The sequence below is a fragment of the Akebia trifoliata genome, chromosome 13 (genome assembly GCF_017979445.1).
Source record: "Akebia trifoliata isolate Shusen 1 chromosome 13, ASM1797944v1, whole genome shotgun sequence".
Taxonomy (NCBI): domain Eukaryota; kingdom Viridiplantae; phylum Streptophyta; class Magnoliopsida; order Ranunculales; family Lardizabalaceae; genus Akebia; species Akebia trifoliata.
Window position 1 is genome coordinate 30,205,154 of NC_141387.1, and position 17,310 is coordinate 30,222,463.

Genomic DNA, 17,310 nt, shown 5'->3' on the forward strand with positions numbered 1-17,310 from the left:
GTCGTCTTTTCTCCATTCTGCAGCGGAGGACGGTTTGATCCCGAAACGGATGAAATCAGAAGTTGAAATTTTAAAATCACCGTATAAAAATATGACTGATTTTTTACAATATAAGGTGAAAAAAAATGAAAAGAATTTGGGTGGGTTTTGTAGATGTTGATGCTACGGACGTTTCTCCCTACTACGTCAGAAGTCAACGACGAGCCGTTTTTGAGAGATCTGAAGTTGAAGTATCGAAGGAAAACCAAAATTTAAAAAAAATGTTAGCTGGTTTTGACGAGTTAGGGAAGATGAAGTAAAAAAAAATTAAAATTTTATTTATATAAAATTTGGGACGAAATCAGTATTTCGCTTATTATTTCGATCGACGATAACTTGATCATCCAGACTCCAAAAGTGACGAATGAATACTCTATTTCGCTTAATTTTTCGTTCTAGATCTAATGGTGTAGTCAATTTCTACAAATTCTATCTCTAATAAAAGTTTACATTCTTAGCCCGAGTTGACCCCTAAAATTGATGTTATTTTTATTTTTGATGATAATTCGACTTTTTGTGCTTCAAAAATAACAAATAAATATTTTATTTTTAATAATTTTTTATTACGAATCCAATGGTATAATTGAATCTTAATAATTCTTCATCTAACAAAAAATCACTATTTTTGTCTAGTCCGACTCGGTAATCGATGATTTTGTAACTTTTATGTTTAGACTCGCATTTTAGCGTGCTTACAGGCTAACATATATTTTTCGATCGTTTTTAATGTAATAGTGAAGTTAGATTCTATTTAAAATGATCAGAACTAAATCATACAGTTTTACCCTGAGTCCCACTTTCATGATTTTCTCAAAAATTTACTATTTATTTTTTCTCGCGATACGAATAAAAAATTATGGATTTTACATTCGAATTCGAGTTTGGATGAAAAAGTTATAAAATCCTTGAATTTTACATTAAGTGTGATCCCAAATAGTAAAATTTTGTAAGAGCGAGAATAAAAAAAATTCGACTACACCATGAGGTCCGCAACAAAAAATTATTCGAAATGGAATACTCATGTGTCATTTTTCGAGTTCGAATGGTTAAGATTTCATCAAAATTAGAAAACAAAAGAAAAATGCAAAAATGCCCTCCAACGTTTGTTATGAATAGAAACAACTTATTTCTTTTATTCACTTTCTACTCTCCAACTCACAAAAGGTCAGCCCATTCTCCAAACCTAGGGTTTCAACCCTTTCCATAAAGATCTATCGCAAACGAGTCCAAGTTGAACCTCGACGTAGAAGGAAAAATCGTCGGCGTTGTCGAGCTCTACGTTCTCACCCATCTAACCTCCATTTTCTTTCCTTTTTCTTAGATTCCAACTAAAAACCAGCAATAGGAGTTTTGATTTTAACCACTTAGAGTTCTCCCTAGTTTGAAGAAGAGTGATCCATCGTTGTTGAGGGAGGAGGGACACATCTATCGAGGGTTTCGCAATCAAATCGATTCGTTTGACATTCAAGTTCCAACAAATTTATTGTTCCGGACTGCCACTCCTTTATTTCCAAGGTAGCTTATCGTGTCCAACAATCATAAGTGTAAGGGATTCTCGATTCTTATTAATAACTGTAGATTTTGAAAAATTGCATTTAGGGATGTTTCGAAACTTGTGTATGTTTTAAATTTGTAGAATATCGCTTAAATTATTTCAAATTCATAGTAGAAATCGTTATGTTTGATGTATTTTATCGTAGTTTGAATATTTAATTCATGGGTGGATTATTAGAATCGAAAACGAGTAAAAAACGAAAAAAAAATGAAAACATTCGTGAATTTCAAGTGTTCTGACGGTGCCACCGTGAACCACTATGAAAATTAAAAAGTGTTCGAAATTTTTTTTTGATATTTTATTTGGATTCCTCATGCTTTTAACATGTCAAAATGACTACTTGAAGTCCCTGTAACTCCTTCAAACAAATAAAAAATAAATAAATTTTTATCACGACGGGAATGTTTTAAGTATTCGCGTGATATATTTTGCATTACTTTGAATTAGGTTACAAAATTATATGGCCCTTCTTATGTTGTCGAGGGCCTTTATTTAAGAAAATCTATTTTCAATTTCGACAACTTTGAAAAATCGAGTTTCCGACACTTAGCCAAATTTTCATCAGTTTTTTTAATTTTGGCACTTTGCCTTCGCATACCTGTTGGGACCTCGTTTTGAATAAACCTTGATGATTTTCGATGGAAAGACTAAAAATGACTTTGAAAGATTGAAAATTAATGGTTTGATTTAAAAAGATAAAAAGTGAGGATATCAAAAGAATGAAAAAATGGATAAATTAGTAAAATGTTAGAGTCACACCCGAGGGGTAATGTCTGTATTTTACATTGTATATTGTATGTAGGTTGGTGAAAGGATATCCAGGTTATTAATGAAAGAGTTGAATGTTTATTTAAATTTATGTTGGCGTAGAGGCTCCGAGTACTGTTGTTTATTTTAGGCCGAGTGGCCACAGTTGCATGTTAGGAACTGAATATATATTCTCAACCTTGTTTTGTTAATTTCTCTTTTATTTTAAATGAAAAATAATATATATATTTAACTATTTTATGAGTTGTTAAAGGGTCTATGAATGCTTGAAGGGATAGTACATCACATCATCCGGAGGGATGTACTATCCTGGGATGTACGGTAGGGACCACCAAGTTCATACGTGGTATGAGACGCGTATAAGAGTGGAGTCAAAATTAGAATCGGGGTCTATTCATTCCTTATCTTTACCAATGAACGTGTATTGTAAAGGTGGTTGTATACGAATGAAGTATTTATTTTGGGAATCACATGCACACTTGATAGGCATAAACGAAGATGATTAGTCAGTGATCACTAACAATCTAGTAGTAGTCGAACGTTCTGACATATTGAAAAGAGACTCATTGCTTACGGTTACATTAAACGGCCACCCTGAGTTGGATAAAAGGTCCCGCAAGCGTGATAAACAACGACTAGCCATAAAATCAGGAACTATGATTTATTGAGAAATATTATGTCCCGACTGGGAGCGATCCAGTCGTGAATCCCAACTCTTTAATTCCAATATTCCACCACTTGTATTATGTACATGTTGATTTATTTTGAGTTATAAACTGAAAAGCATGTCTATTGTTCCAATGTTGTTATTTAGATTTATATAAAAATAAAAAAGTATAATGAATACTAATGATTGATGTGATGTAAACTTTTAAACTGTTTAGCTGCTCATCCCTGACTATATGTACCAGTTAATCGTATTTTTTCTTGTAAAACTTTGCATATGTTAAACTGTTTAGAATACTTACTCGATCATGTTTAATGGAAGGTTATTAGTCGGAATTGGTTGTGGACTTACTGGTAACTCTCGTTACTAACGTTTTCTTTCCTATTTTTTTTAGTTTCAACACTTACAGTTACCAAGGTAGGCGCGGAGTTGACAAATGAGAAGTATCTGGTTGATTAGATCGCCGACCTGAGTCTATTGCATGGTAAGCACTAGGGCTACACCCTTTAATGTTGTCAGTTTCGTCTAGGATGTATATAGATTTTGGAGTTAAGTGTTAGGCTTATGTTAGAGTAAGGGTACTTTTTGAAATCCTGTATATTGTTAAACTTCCGCACTCTGATCTGATTATGTATTAGATATACTTAGTCTTCTACTGTTATCTCGTGTTTGCATTTTTCTAGTGTACATGGCTTGTTATATTTTGAATTATCAGGTTTTTGAGTTCCGTGGAACACTTACATAAACAGAGAGAGCCATGCCAAAATTTCGAAGTGCCACCTAATACCTTGGGATTTGTGTTAGTGATCGGCGGGGCGCCACAAAGCTCACCTGAGGCCCATAAACCTTCAATTCTTCTAAATCAATCTCTTACCTCCCCTCCCTTAACTAAGTTCAACCCCATTTTACCTAAATCCTAAAATCTATCTACCAAAAAAATTCAATCCAAAATGACCCCAGCTAATTCCTAAAACCCAAGTCAATACTATTAAGCCTATCTCACCTCCCTCATCAAACTACCAACTCCCATCACCTTTCTCTAAAAAAAATTAATTACCTCATTACTTTTTCTCTTAAAAAACACATCAACCCACACCTCCCCCTAACCTACTATCATTACTCCCTACTAACCAATCATCACCTTTTCCTAATCTACCATTATCATTACTTACAAACCCATCTCTACAACCTAAATCTACACCCCTCCTCTTAAATCAAACTCTCATACTCTCCTATCAATTAATCTAAACTCCTAATCTCCACACATCTTGTCACATGTTACCATCTTCCTCACCCTCCCAACCACCCTCTTACATCCTCTATTCTTTTAAATCAAACACCACTCAATCACAACCACGTTCTTAAATACTCATCATCTCACCTCACCAAACACTCCACCCAAATTGGTTAGGTAGGATCCAAATCATTTGAGTCAAAAATCATCCATTTACCTTCATTACATAACTACCTTCATCATAACTCTAAATTTCATACCCCCTTCACTTTCAAAACTCATGCCATTCTCTACTCTCACAATATTTCACCCTATTATATTCCTAAAGTGTCCTCTAAACCCTTATAAATACTCCCTCATCTCCTAAAAGAAGGACCCCAAGTCTCAAAAGAAAAATCACTCTCTCTCATTATCATACTCAACCCTCAATTTTTCTAACTTATCAACTCAACCCTCAACCATCAAAAGTCTAACTCCTGATCACATCAAGGTCAAGAAAAGAAGATTCATATTTTGGGAGGATAAAGAAGATCAAATCAAGTTCAATGTGTGTTTAGATAAGGATCACCCCCTTCTCTCCACCCCACTTCCCTCTTCTACTTATCCCCTTCTCTACACCTACACACACCCCACCAATCATGGTTTTTAAACTCGGTATTCCGTATCATCTCGTTCACCTCTAATACCGAGTTGACTCGGACGATACGTCTCGTCTCGTCGAGTCATCTCGTTCGACATTGAAATAATGGTTTTTAACCATTTAAAAAATCTGTAAAAATCTGAAAAATTCAGAATTGATTCTTATAAAAAAATGACTCAAAAAAAAATATAATTTTAAAAAAAAATCATAATATACATATCAAAATAAATAAATTAAATATTTACATTGTTATGTTGTTTCATTTTCATTGCACAAGTGTACTAAATTTGTTTTCTAAACACAATATTTGAAGAGCACCAAACTTACCATCAAAAATATCAATTAAAACACTAATTTCAATTCGATAAAAATTAGTATTATAAAAATTGGTTCGACCCTTATTGGAATTGATTTTTATTTGATCTCAATATGATCCAAGTATGTTTCAATTGATTTTCATCATATTATGAGTATGATTTGACATATTAAATACAAAGAAGCAACATTCCAAAAAATAAAATACAAAGAAACTTCACAATTATGTAATACAATTGACCTACTTTCTCACATTTTATCGGATAGGGACACGATTGATCTATATTCCATCCGATAGGTTACTGCATCAAATTCTTATCAGATCTAATTTTTAGTGGAACCCAAATCTTTAATCCATGTATGAAGTTATCTAATAGGCACAAATTGAATTTTGGATCCATTGACAGGCAAACTATTTTCAAAACCCAAATCTTCAATCGAGATCTGAAATTATCGAATTTGAATGGATCGAATTTTGGACCCATTGATTGCCTTACTATTGAAGGGATCATAGTAATTTATGATCCTAAATATCCGATTATATAAGTAATTAGCAGTTGAGAAGCATCCTATATTTGCGATTTTGGAAAATGACTTACAATTTAACGGTGTTGATTTAATGTGCATCATTGGTCCATCACTAATTTCAAAAATATTCGGTAAAACTCGATTAACTCGGACGAGATTTTGAAAATCTCGTTCGATACAACTCGTTTATCTCGCGAGTTAACGTAAAATCTGTAATGTCTCGTATATCTCGTTCGTATCGTCCGAGTTTTACGAAAATATCGTCCGAGACGACTCGCATATCTTACTATACGCGGTCGTCTCATGACTCATTGTGAGTTGATCTCGTTAGGCTGCGATATCGAGTTAACTCGAGCGATACGTCTCGGTCTCGAACGAGTTTAAAAACCATGCCACCAATGGCTTGAACCATCAAAGGGCCCCTTTTTCCATAAGGGTGTCCTCAATGGTTTGAATCAATATTAAAGTCCTTCGTACTTGAGGGCAAATATCAAATTTTTTGATTTCTCTCATTTTATTTTTATTTTCAAAAGTTGACCAAATTTGAGGTTACCACCAACGGTGGATGGAGTAGGGTGCCTATCACCTTTCCTACTCCATAAAATGGATCCCCTTACCTAGAATCAAAGGTTGGACCAAATGTCTTTTCTCCATACGAGAGTCATCAAATGTAAAAAAAGATATGATTTAAAAAAAAAATGCAATCTGAGTGACATTCACACCTATTTCAAATATGAATGTTGGCGACTCCAAAATTTCCTAAAGTGGATGATATATTAAAAAATGAATAAATTACATGTTCACATTCATATTATACCTTTTAAATAACCATAAATCTTACCATAACATAAAAAATTCTCAAATAACTAATAATTGAAACGAAATAAAATTTCGTTTTCACTATCAATCTTTAGACACCCCAATTTGCACGAACTATTAAAAAAGAATAAAAAAAAAAATCTCAAGTTGATTTTGATTGAAGGCCTAAGCCTTTCAACATGCCCACGTTGCATTATAATTGTCATTTGACACATTTCTTCATGTATACATACACACATACATCATCTCATATTAATTTTCATGCCCAAACCTTGTCCTTAATCCAACCTTATCCAACTCCATAACCCATTTTTGAAAAAATTCCATAATCCATTTTCGACCTAATTTTACACCAACTCCCTAAACCAAATTAACTTACCATTAATCAATCTATTATCCATATCCTAACCCAATACCAAATCCACATTCAAGTTGAATCCAAAATACCCAAACTTAAATAATCTTAAGCTCATAATCGAAACGCAAAATCAAAATCCAATGACAAGCTCATAGTTTTATATCTTCACCTAAAAGAAGATACATGGCGATCTCTCATAAGCCTAATGTCCAATGCTTTAACTTAATTTGATATTCAACTCTCCTGATTAAAACCTATAATACCCTCCTCAAATAGTGTGGTCAAACCAAAAATATACTTTGATTTTCGGTAAAAATCTTAAAAGTTGAAAGAACTTCTAATCATACCCTCAAAAGGTAGGAATCTTTATGTACATGTATTGAGCTCATCCATTGGTCTATTTTAAATATATATATCTTCCCTTGTTTTTGGGGTATTTACAAGAGAATCTAAGTCTATTTTTTACCTACCACTTTACCTTTACACATGTCACTTTCTTACTCACCATCATACAAGTATTTTTGTTTCATTACCTCTATTTAACAAAAAACTAATGACTAAAAATATTTTTAGGATTTCATCTTATAAATTCCACATTTACTATTATAAAATAAAAAAATCTAAAAATCAATTGCCTAAACCTCATTTCATTTCTCTTTGTTTTAAAGCTTAGAGTACTTTACCCTCAAAAGTTCTCTAAAAATTCTATAAATAACTCCATTTCCTATGAGTAATTCATTATTTGAAGCCTTTATCTCTCAATCTCAAACTCTACTAAAATTCTTACTCAATTCCTTCAACCATTTCTTAACCTTCAAACTTACAAATAAAAACACCATCATTCATCTCTTACCTTCACTCTCAGTTAAATTCTCAACTTCAAGTTTTTCTACTAAAAAAAATCTCATTCAAGACTATGAAAGGATAAAGTGGGTTAGGACTAATTTTATTTCAAGTATTTGTATTTTCTTCATTTATTTATTTTTTTAAAAAATCCTTATGATATAATGGAAAACCCTTATTCATCTCGAATAAGTTGAATATCAACATTGAATATGGAATGCTTGTGACGATTTGGTTGAAAGGATGGAGGTTGAAACATCTTTTAACCCATTTATCTTTTATGCATCAGAATGTACATTATGTACATACCACATATGTTTGATCATGATGAATAAATATGTAATTCTCTTGATAGGATTGAAAAACTAAGTTTCTAGCCAAACATGCATGCATCAAGGTTGTTGATATAAGAGAATTACGTCCATTGAATCTTTTTAAATTCCAAAACAAATATTTCAACTCATGTAAAAGATGATAATTCTATGGGATATCTTCTTCACTAAGATATTTTCTATGTTAACATTAACATTAAATTCTCTTTCAAAGAAGTACATAACCACCATCTGTACACCCATTTTTATTATTTTGTTAACTATTCAAAATGATCAAGTTTAAAAAAGTAACTATCATAGGTGTAAAAAATGAGGTACCTAATACCTTCCTCATTCTTTAATAAAATTACATTTCCTAAATCTTAGGTAGATCATATCTTTTCCATAAATGAAAGTCACTACAATGCCATGAAAAATGATTTCCTAACATCTTATTTCTACACAATCTACTAGTTTTACTATCAAAATAATAAAAAAAATATTGAATTTCAAAAATAAATAAATATTTTCAACAATTTGTAAATATTCTAATTTTTAAATATTATGCTTCTAATTTCTACGAAACAATTATTAACATCAAGTAAAATATACTTGAAATATAACCACGAAATTATTTAAAATAGTCTACAAAATAAATTTTAATTTCATAAATTAAAAATAAAATATTTTCAATAAATTAAGTACAAACAATGGTAGTGTGTCTGTTAAGAACCATGACTAAATACCATCCTAGTTAGAAATCGAATTTGTTCCAAACTTAACCGATGTGGAACCCTTTCATTAGTTCCTAATTTTGTAGTTGATTGCCGCACTTACCACACTCAGGTGACCATTTATTTGATTCAGATTGACTATCGACTATGATTATAAGGTATAAGTATATTTATAATTTGTCAAAACGTTCAATTACTACTAGACAATTAACGATCATTGTCTCATCAGCTACATTTAAACCTATCAGGGGAATATATAGTTCTGTAAGACATCTCTACATTTTCTATAGCTACCATTACATCACACAGTTCACCGATAAAGATAATGAGAAAACTCCTAGATTTCAATTGTGATATTAATATTTTATATGTCCCATATTACATAAGAATTTAATATTGCAACCATTCATCCTAATATAATATGTCAATGTAGACATGATATGACATATTATCATTTCAGATTTTTCATAAACTCTTTAATGGATCCTAAAATAGTTACATACATATATACATATATATATATATATATATATATATATATATATATATATATATATATATATATATATATATATATATATATATATAATAATAAATTGAAAAATAAAGTATATAAATGAAAAAAGCCCATTAATCCAAACACTAAGAAATATTAAAACCATAAAAAAAATTCAAAAAATACCAAATAAATTAATTAACCCAGATAGAAAAATACATGACATATAAGATGAAGGAAACCCAAGTGAAAAGAACTCAACAATCAAAACACCCAGACAATTTGAAGCAACAATACAAAAAAAATCCTAACAATACCAACTCAAATGATGAATAACAAGAAATATTATATGAAGGGAAAACAACTCAAACGAAGAAAACTCACTAACCCAAACACCCATTAAGTTCGGAAAAAAAAATGAAACAAATAGATACCTTGGTAATAAATGGCTCGTGTTTAACTGCTTGTTTTGGCAAATCAATTTTATTTGAATAGCTTGTTTTCACAAAATCTCTTTTTATTTTGGGAGACTTTCTACAGAAATGCATAAAATTCAAAATTAAAAAACATATAAAAGTACTTTGAAGATCAAACACCATTATTCGAATTACCTTGGATTGTTCTTCGAAGGCCCGAACACATACAAAAAATAACTAGATGTGAATCATTGAGGGTTGCAACCTGCACTTGTGTTTCATCGACAACCAACAGAAATGAATGGTAAAGAGAGAACGATTGAGAGAGAGATAGATAGAAATGAACTAGTCATGTATATTTGAGGGGGTTCATGTATTGCACTTGTTTATCTCGCAATATAGATATTTGTTCAGGAAAACTTGAACATCTCATAGTGACCTTTAATTAGGGCACTTTATTATTTTCTTCAACGAATTTAAAAAGGTGATGAAGACATCTAAACCCATTGAAATAGATGAAACTGGAGAAGAGGTTAATAATAATGAGTCGATTCAAATGAAGTTGAGGAGATGAACAAAGGAGAAAACGAAGAGTTTATTTTTTCTCAAAATAAAAACTAATATATGTAAATATAATTTATTTTATAACAAGGGATATTTTAGTTAAGAGAAAAAGTCGTATGAACAATCCTCTTTTTATATAGGTAATATATATTTGTTATTAAAGTATAAGAGTATTTGTAATATTTGTTAAAGTATAGGGAGGCATGTCTAAATGACATTTTTTTTCTATTCAGTTCAGACTTCGGATGAGTTAGGGGTTAAAAAAAATATGAAAACGACAGAATATCAGTCGTTTTTTATCCTTTTATTACTTATTTTTTTAAGGGTATAAATATAATATTTAAAAATCCTTTAATTAGTATTTTAGATTATAAATAAACCTTTTTATGCAAGTCAAATTGCTTCAACCACCTATAAATTAATAAATAAAAAAAAAGCAAAAGAAACACTTTCCTTACTAGCTTAGTAAGATTTAAAATCTTGCTAAGGATCATTGAGCTCAAATGGATTACAAAATTAACAATCCAACACTATAGCTCTCTAGATATCATTTGTTGACTCAAATCCCTAAAAAATAATTTTGTTTGGACTTGATCCATGATTTTGAAAATGGATGGCTATTGGAATCCCATTGAACTCCCAAATTTAAAATTAAAATTTAGCGGTGAAAAAAAATATATTTTAAGTTTGTTAATTCTTTTAAAGTAATAGAATTTTGTCTTCTACATCCCTATGGCATCAGATCATGTTTTTGGATGCCACAAGGTGAACTTGACGACCCTTGTAAGATTTGAAATCTTACCAATTTAGTAAGGCTAGACTTAATAAAAATAAATTATAAGACCTTTCCACATGTTTTTCATTATGTACTCAAATAATGGAAAAAAATTTCCTAGATAAATATTTTCTTTGCAATCATATATGCCATTTCCTTAAAAAAAGAGTGGTCAATGGAGTCTCAAAGTTAAAGTTCAAATCCAATGGTGGATGATATAGATTTATATGACATTTGATCAATTTTATTTTATTTTATTTTATTAATATCCTATAAATACTTGGGAGTAGTTTGATAGATAACTTAATAATTTTTTTATTTCTTTATGCCCCCTCACCTCCTTCTAATTGTTCAAGTTGTTCATTCTAAACACCAAGATCAACATTTCAAATCCTTGAGAATGCATTTTGACAATCTTCGAGATTAACAATTATAAATCGTTAATCTCAATGATTGGCGATGTTTGAGCATGGGTGATTGAGATCAATGATTTGATTGGACAATCTCGACTGTATATACCTCAATTTGAATGGGCCTCCATGCAAAAATATTTAAAAAAAGATTTCAAAATCGAAATGGGCTTAAACCCAAACCAAAATGTATTTGTTTTGTTTCAAATAATAACCTAAGGTCCCTTTTGCTTGGCCCATGGGCTAATAGTGGACTATTTCCCACCATAAATCATTACCTCCTAAAACCTTCACCACCTCACCTAAGCCTATTAGACCGAAAACAACCCTAAGTTCAATCCAAGCCAAAACCACTACCTTATCCTAAGCCCAAACCTCAACCCAAGTCCAATGTCATACCCATGATTATTACCAATCACTATAAAGATTAAATATCATAAAAAATGGGACACATGTTACCGTCACAACCCACATCTCTAATCCATCTACCCCCTTCCATCACCATTCTTGAAAAAACTAACCAACTCATACCTATGTCATAATCTACCCCCATCATTATCTTAAAATCCTTCATCATAAGTCATCCTACATCCATTTTCCTTAATCAATTCACCTAACACACACACCCCACGTATTTTTGACACTTGTCATCATCCTCTTCACCCTTAAAAATATCAACAAGCACCCATTTATATCATCATTCTTTTAATCAAACTCATTCCCTTTAACTTTATCAAAAACTCGACCCATATGGGTTGAAAGATCCAATCTATTAGGGTAAAAAAAATTACTTACACCATTTTTCACATACACCCTCATTCTAACCCCAAATTTCATATATCTCACTCATAAACCTCTTGTCATTTTACACTTTTCCACTCTTTCACCCCATTCTACCCTTAAAAGTTATCCCTAAAATTATATAAAACCCCCTATTTTCTCACGAATTCCCCAAGTATTGAAAAATCCTATCTAGCTTCAAGTCTCTCAACTTTTTTCTTACAATCTCTACACTTATCAACCATTAAAATTCTATACAACCAACACATCAAGACTAAGATCAAGAAACTCATATCATGAAGGAAAACAAAAGGAATCAAAGAAAGCCAAGTCAAGAATAAGGTAGAATAAGGACACTAACAAAATAAAGAAAATAACTTCATCTTTCTTTCCCTTCCATACTTTCCATTTTTCTTTTTGTTTACTTTTTTCCTATTTTTAATATTTTATTTTATTTTAGAACAACGTTAAGATGTAATGGATACCCTCCCATACTTTTTGTAAATTGGACTTCGGCTTAGTAAAAAAGAGGTAGGGATTGAAAATCATTTTTCAAAATACTTATTAAAAATCCTTACACTTTTGTACACACCACAAAATGTTTTGAGACCAAGGCTTTGGGCCATTTTCTTATGAAAATGGGTCATTGATCGAAGAGTTTAAAGTTTTCAAAAATGTTCAAAGGCATAAACCATGATAGGGTCCTTTCCTCAATAAGGAAGTCATTTTTTATTTAAATCGAAATTGAAGTATCTCACACTCAAAGGTACAAATCGGGTTTTTCCTTACTTTCTTTTCATTTTTTGAAAATCCATTGAATCTAAGGTTACCACCTATGGTGGAGGAAATAGGGTGCCTAACACTTTCTTATTCTTTAACAAGTACCCCTTACCTTGATCTTAGGTTAGCCAACATCCTTATTCGTACACAAGTCACTGTAAACACAAGCGAATTTTTTAAATTATTTTTCGGGTATCCATTTACACCATTTTTCTAAAAAAAATGATGGCACTCCAAATCCAAGTAATAGAAATATCAAGTCTACATCAACAATTCGAGTTTGATGTTTTATAAGGACGAAGGGATATTGAGAAATAAATATTTTACCAATTGGGTTACTAAGAAATCACTCAAAAAAATCAATTTGCATTTAAAAGAAATCCAAATTATAGGGTCATTTTATGTTAAATGGTACTTGATCATGTTGTAACCCACACAACGAGTACGTTAGATTGTATAAAAAATCAAAATTCATGGATCTTTAAATTCTTGAAAATTTGAAGTGGGAAAATAAGCAATATGAGTGATTTCTTAGGTGATAATGAAAATTGATTATAACTGGGGAGAAAAAAAATAAGAAAGAGAGAGAGGGAGATCAATTGTAAGAGCTGTGGACAAGAGATTCTTCATTTATGAAATATCTTAACCACTTTGGGAGATTTTGGAGTCGCCACCATTTTTTTTGAAAAATGGTGTGAATGGTCACTCGGATTGTATTTTTTGAAAAAATATGTTATTTTGACATTTTAATGACTCTCGTACGAATATAGCTCATTTGATCAAACTTTTGATTCTAAGTAAGGGGGTCCATATTAGAGAGTAGGGAAAGTATTAGGCATCCTACTCCCTCCATATTTGGTGGTAACGTCTGTAGACACCTCAATTTGAACGGGCCACTTCTCAAAAGGGCCCAAAAATATCAATTTTCCAAATAAATGGGCCAACGGGCCTTAAGGGCCCAAGTTATTGAAAAGTGACATTTTTACCAAACCGAGGCCCCTAAGACCTCTCAATGATTTAGGAGGCCCACCAAAAGGACTCGGCTTACCTTACGCTTTCCCAATATTCATCGCTTCGCTTCCAAAAATTAAAAACGCCAAATTTTCGATAAATTTCACCAACGGGCCTAAAAAGCCCGATTCGCCAACACGTGGCATTTTTGATTAAACTAATGATTGCAAAAATCTAAAAAAATTAAAAAATTAAAAATGTGAGACTTGGGATGCCTACCCCTCCTTTACTACCACCGCTCCGCCTCCAAATCCGTAAAAACCATAGGCCCACTTAAGGCCCACAAGCCCTCAACACTTTCCTAAATCGATTTCTCATCTTAACCTTAGCCTAAAATTAATCCTACATCACCTAAAATCTAAAACCAACCTATACCCTCAAAATCCATTCCAAAATAACCCTCAACCAATCCCTAAAATCCAAAATTATTTATAAAACCCAAGCCCAACACTACAAAGCCCACAAATCATTAACCATATCCAACCCACAACCCTAACCCATAAACCACAACCCACATCAACCAATCACTCTTTTATCATCAAAAGATGACACATGTCATCACCCCATCTCACCTCCCTCACCCAACTACCTACCCTATTAATTTGCTTTAAATCCCATCTACCCACAAATCAACTCATCACCATCCTCTCAAGTCAAACACTCAACCTCTCCCATCAACCTATCCCAACCCTTCATTCCTAGGGGTGCAACTTGGTTCGGGTTGGTTCGGTTTAGAGTAAAATCAGAACCGAACCGACCAAGATCGGTTCTATTATATGAGAACCATAACCGAACCGACTTGGTCTAGAACCGAACCAATCCAAACCGACCTTAATTCGGTTTGGTTCGGTTCGGTTCGATGGGTTGTCAAGAGAGAGATCATTCGAGTTCTACACGAAATTGATCCCCAATTTTTTGATTGAAACCCTATAATCACTAAAGATCAGCACAACTAAAGAATGCATAAAAAATAAATAAAAAATCAAAATCAAACTCGAACCTGTTGCAGGTCATATATCGCAGGCCGCAGGTTGCAAATCGTAGGTCCCAGTCGCAGAGAGAGAGAGAGGGAGGGAGATGTGCCGGTTGCAGTCGGTGGCAGCGCAGGATGCTGGTGGCACCGTCGCAGCCGCAGGTTGCAGGTCGCACCGCCGCAGCAGCAAAACAACGAGAGGAAAGAGAGAACGAGAAGGGGAGAGAGAGAGAGAGAAAGAGATGGTTGCGCCGGCCGTTGTAGTCGATGGCAGCGCAGGTTACAGCCGCAGTCGCAGCACAGAGAGAGACGAGAGACGAAGATAGAGACGAGAGGGTTTGGGTTTTTAAAAAAATTACATTATATATATATATATATATAATATCGGTTTCGGTTTGGTTCGGTTATTTGTCAACCCTGAACCGAAAACCGAACCGAACTTATCGGTTTTGATTTTCTTTAACCCGAAACCGAACCGCATGTAATTAAAACCGAACCAACCCAATCCAAAATTCATGGATTGGTTCGGTTCTCGGTTTGAACCGAATTAAGTTGCACCCCTATTCATTCCTACCCACTTTAACACATGGCATAATCCCCCTCACCCTCCCAAAATATCATCAACCACCTTTTTAAATCCTCTATTCTCTTAAACCAAATACCATTTAATCTTAACCACCATCTTAAACCCACCTCACCAAACATTCCACCCAAATGGATTGGGTAGGATCCAAACCATTTGGGTCAAAACTCACTCATTTAACCCCCATTCCTTAAATACCATCCAATCTCCTCTAAATTACACCCACTTCTCTCTCAAACTCATAACCATTCTACCCTTTTTCTTCACTTCACCCCATTATATCCCTAAAATAACTCCTCAACATCTATAAATATCCTCCTCCTCTTCCGAAAAAGGGCCCCCAACTTTCACTACAAAATTCTCTTCAACTCTCACTACTAACAACCATCACCAATCCTCCTCAAGTCTCATATATACAAAAAATAAAAATTATTATACTCCACTCATCTCTCTCATCATCTCTTCTCTACTCCTTCAACCATACAAGAATTATATTTTCATAAAATACTAAGGACTCAAGAAGAAGAAAGGAAGAAAGAAGATACAAGGTGGGTTCAAGGCAATCCCCCCTCTCTCTTCTACACCCTCTCCTCCTCCCTCTTCTATCACCCTCTCCTCTTCATTTTATTTTTTAGGATGAATGGACCCCAAGGCTAAAGGTCTATAAGGGTCATTTCTATCAATGGAATGACCTTATGATCAAGCCGAAAATGAACCCCTTATAGGGTACAAATGCACAACACGTGGCACGTTGTCTTTCACACATTTTTAAATAAAAATGACCGAGTTGAGTTGAGGTTACCACTCTTCAGTGGGGAGAAAAGGGTGCTTAACACTTTCCATTTTCTCCAATCGAGCCACTTACCTTGAATCTCATTGTTTGATTAGTTCCTATCCATCGAGAGTCACTAAAACGTCAAAAATGTCACTTTTTCAAAAAATGCACATCGAGTGACTATTCACACCCACTTATAATATGGTGGCGACTCCAAACCATTGTAGATGTGATCATCGTAATGGCGAAATCACGTGTCTACAACGTCGAATTCGATTCTTTTGAAAATAAAACAAAAATGAAAAAAAAATCAGAAAGATCCGATATGTGCCCTCGAATGAGGGACTTCAATATTGATTCAAACCATTGAGGACACCTTTATTAAAAAATGGGCTCTTTGATGGTTCAAGCCTTTTGTGGTGTATGCATGGGTGTAGAGAAGGGAGAGAAGTAGAAGATGAGTACTTGGAAATGGGAGAAGTAGAAGATGAGTAATTGAAAAGGAGAGAAGGGGGATAGGAAGAGTTTTTCTCCTATTTTTTAGTTCATGTCCTACCTTGCTCTTAGGTTGTTATTCTTTGACCTTCAAAGCATTAGTCATTGATTTGATCTTTACTCACTTGAGAGAGTGTAAAAAGTTAAGAGTGAGTAATGAGTTGAGAGAGTATTTTTCTTAATTTTTTATTATGTGGGAATTGTGTTAAGGATGGGGGGATTTTATAAAATTTGAAAGGTAATTTTTAGGGGTAAAATGGGATGAATTGATGAGAAGAAGTAGAATGGTTAGGAGTTTTTGAGAGGGGTATGTGTAAATTGAAGGAAATAGAAGGGTATTTAGGGAAGAAGGGTTAAATGGATTGGATTTTTCAACCCATTTGGGTTGAGTGTTAGGTTGAAGGAAATGAGTGGTGTTTGATTAAGAGAATGATGGTGTAA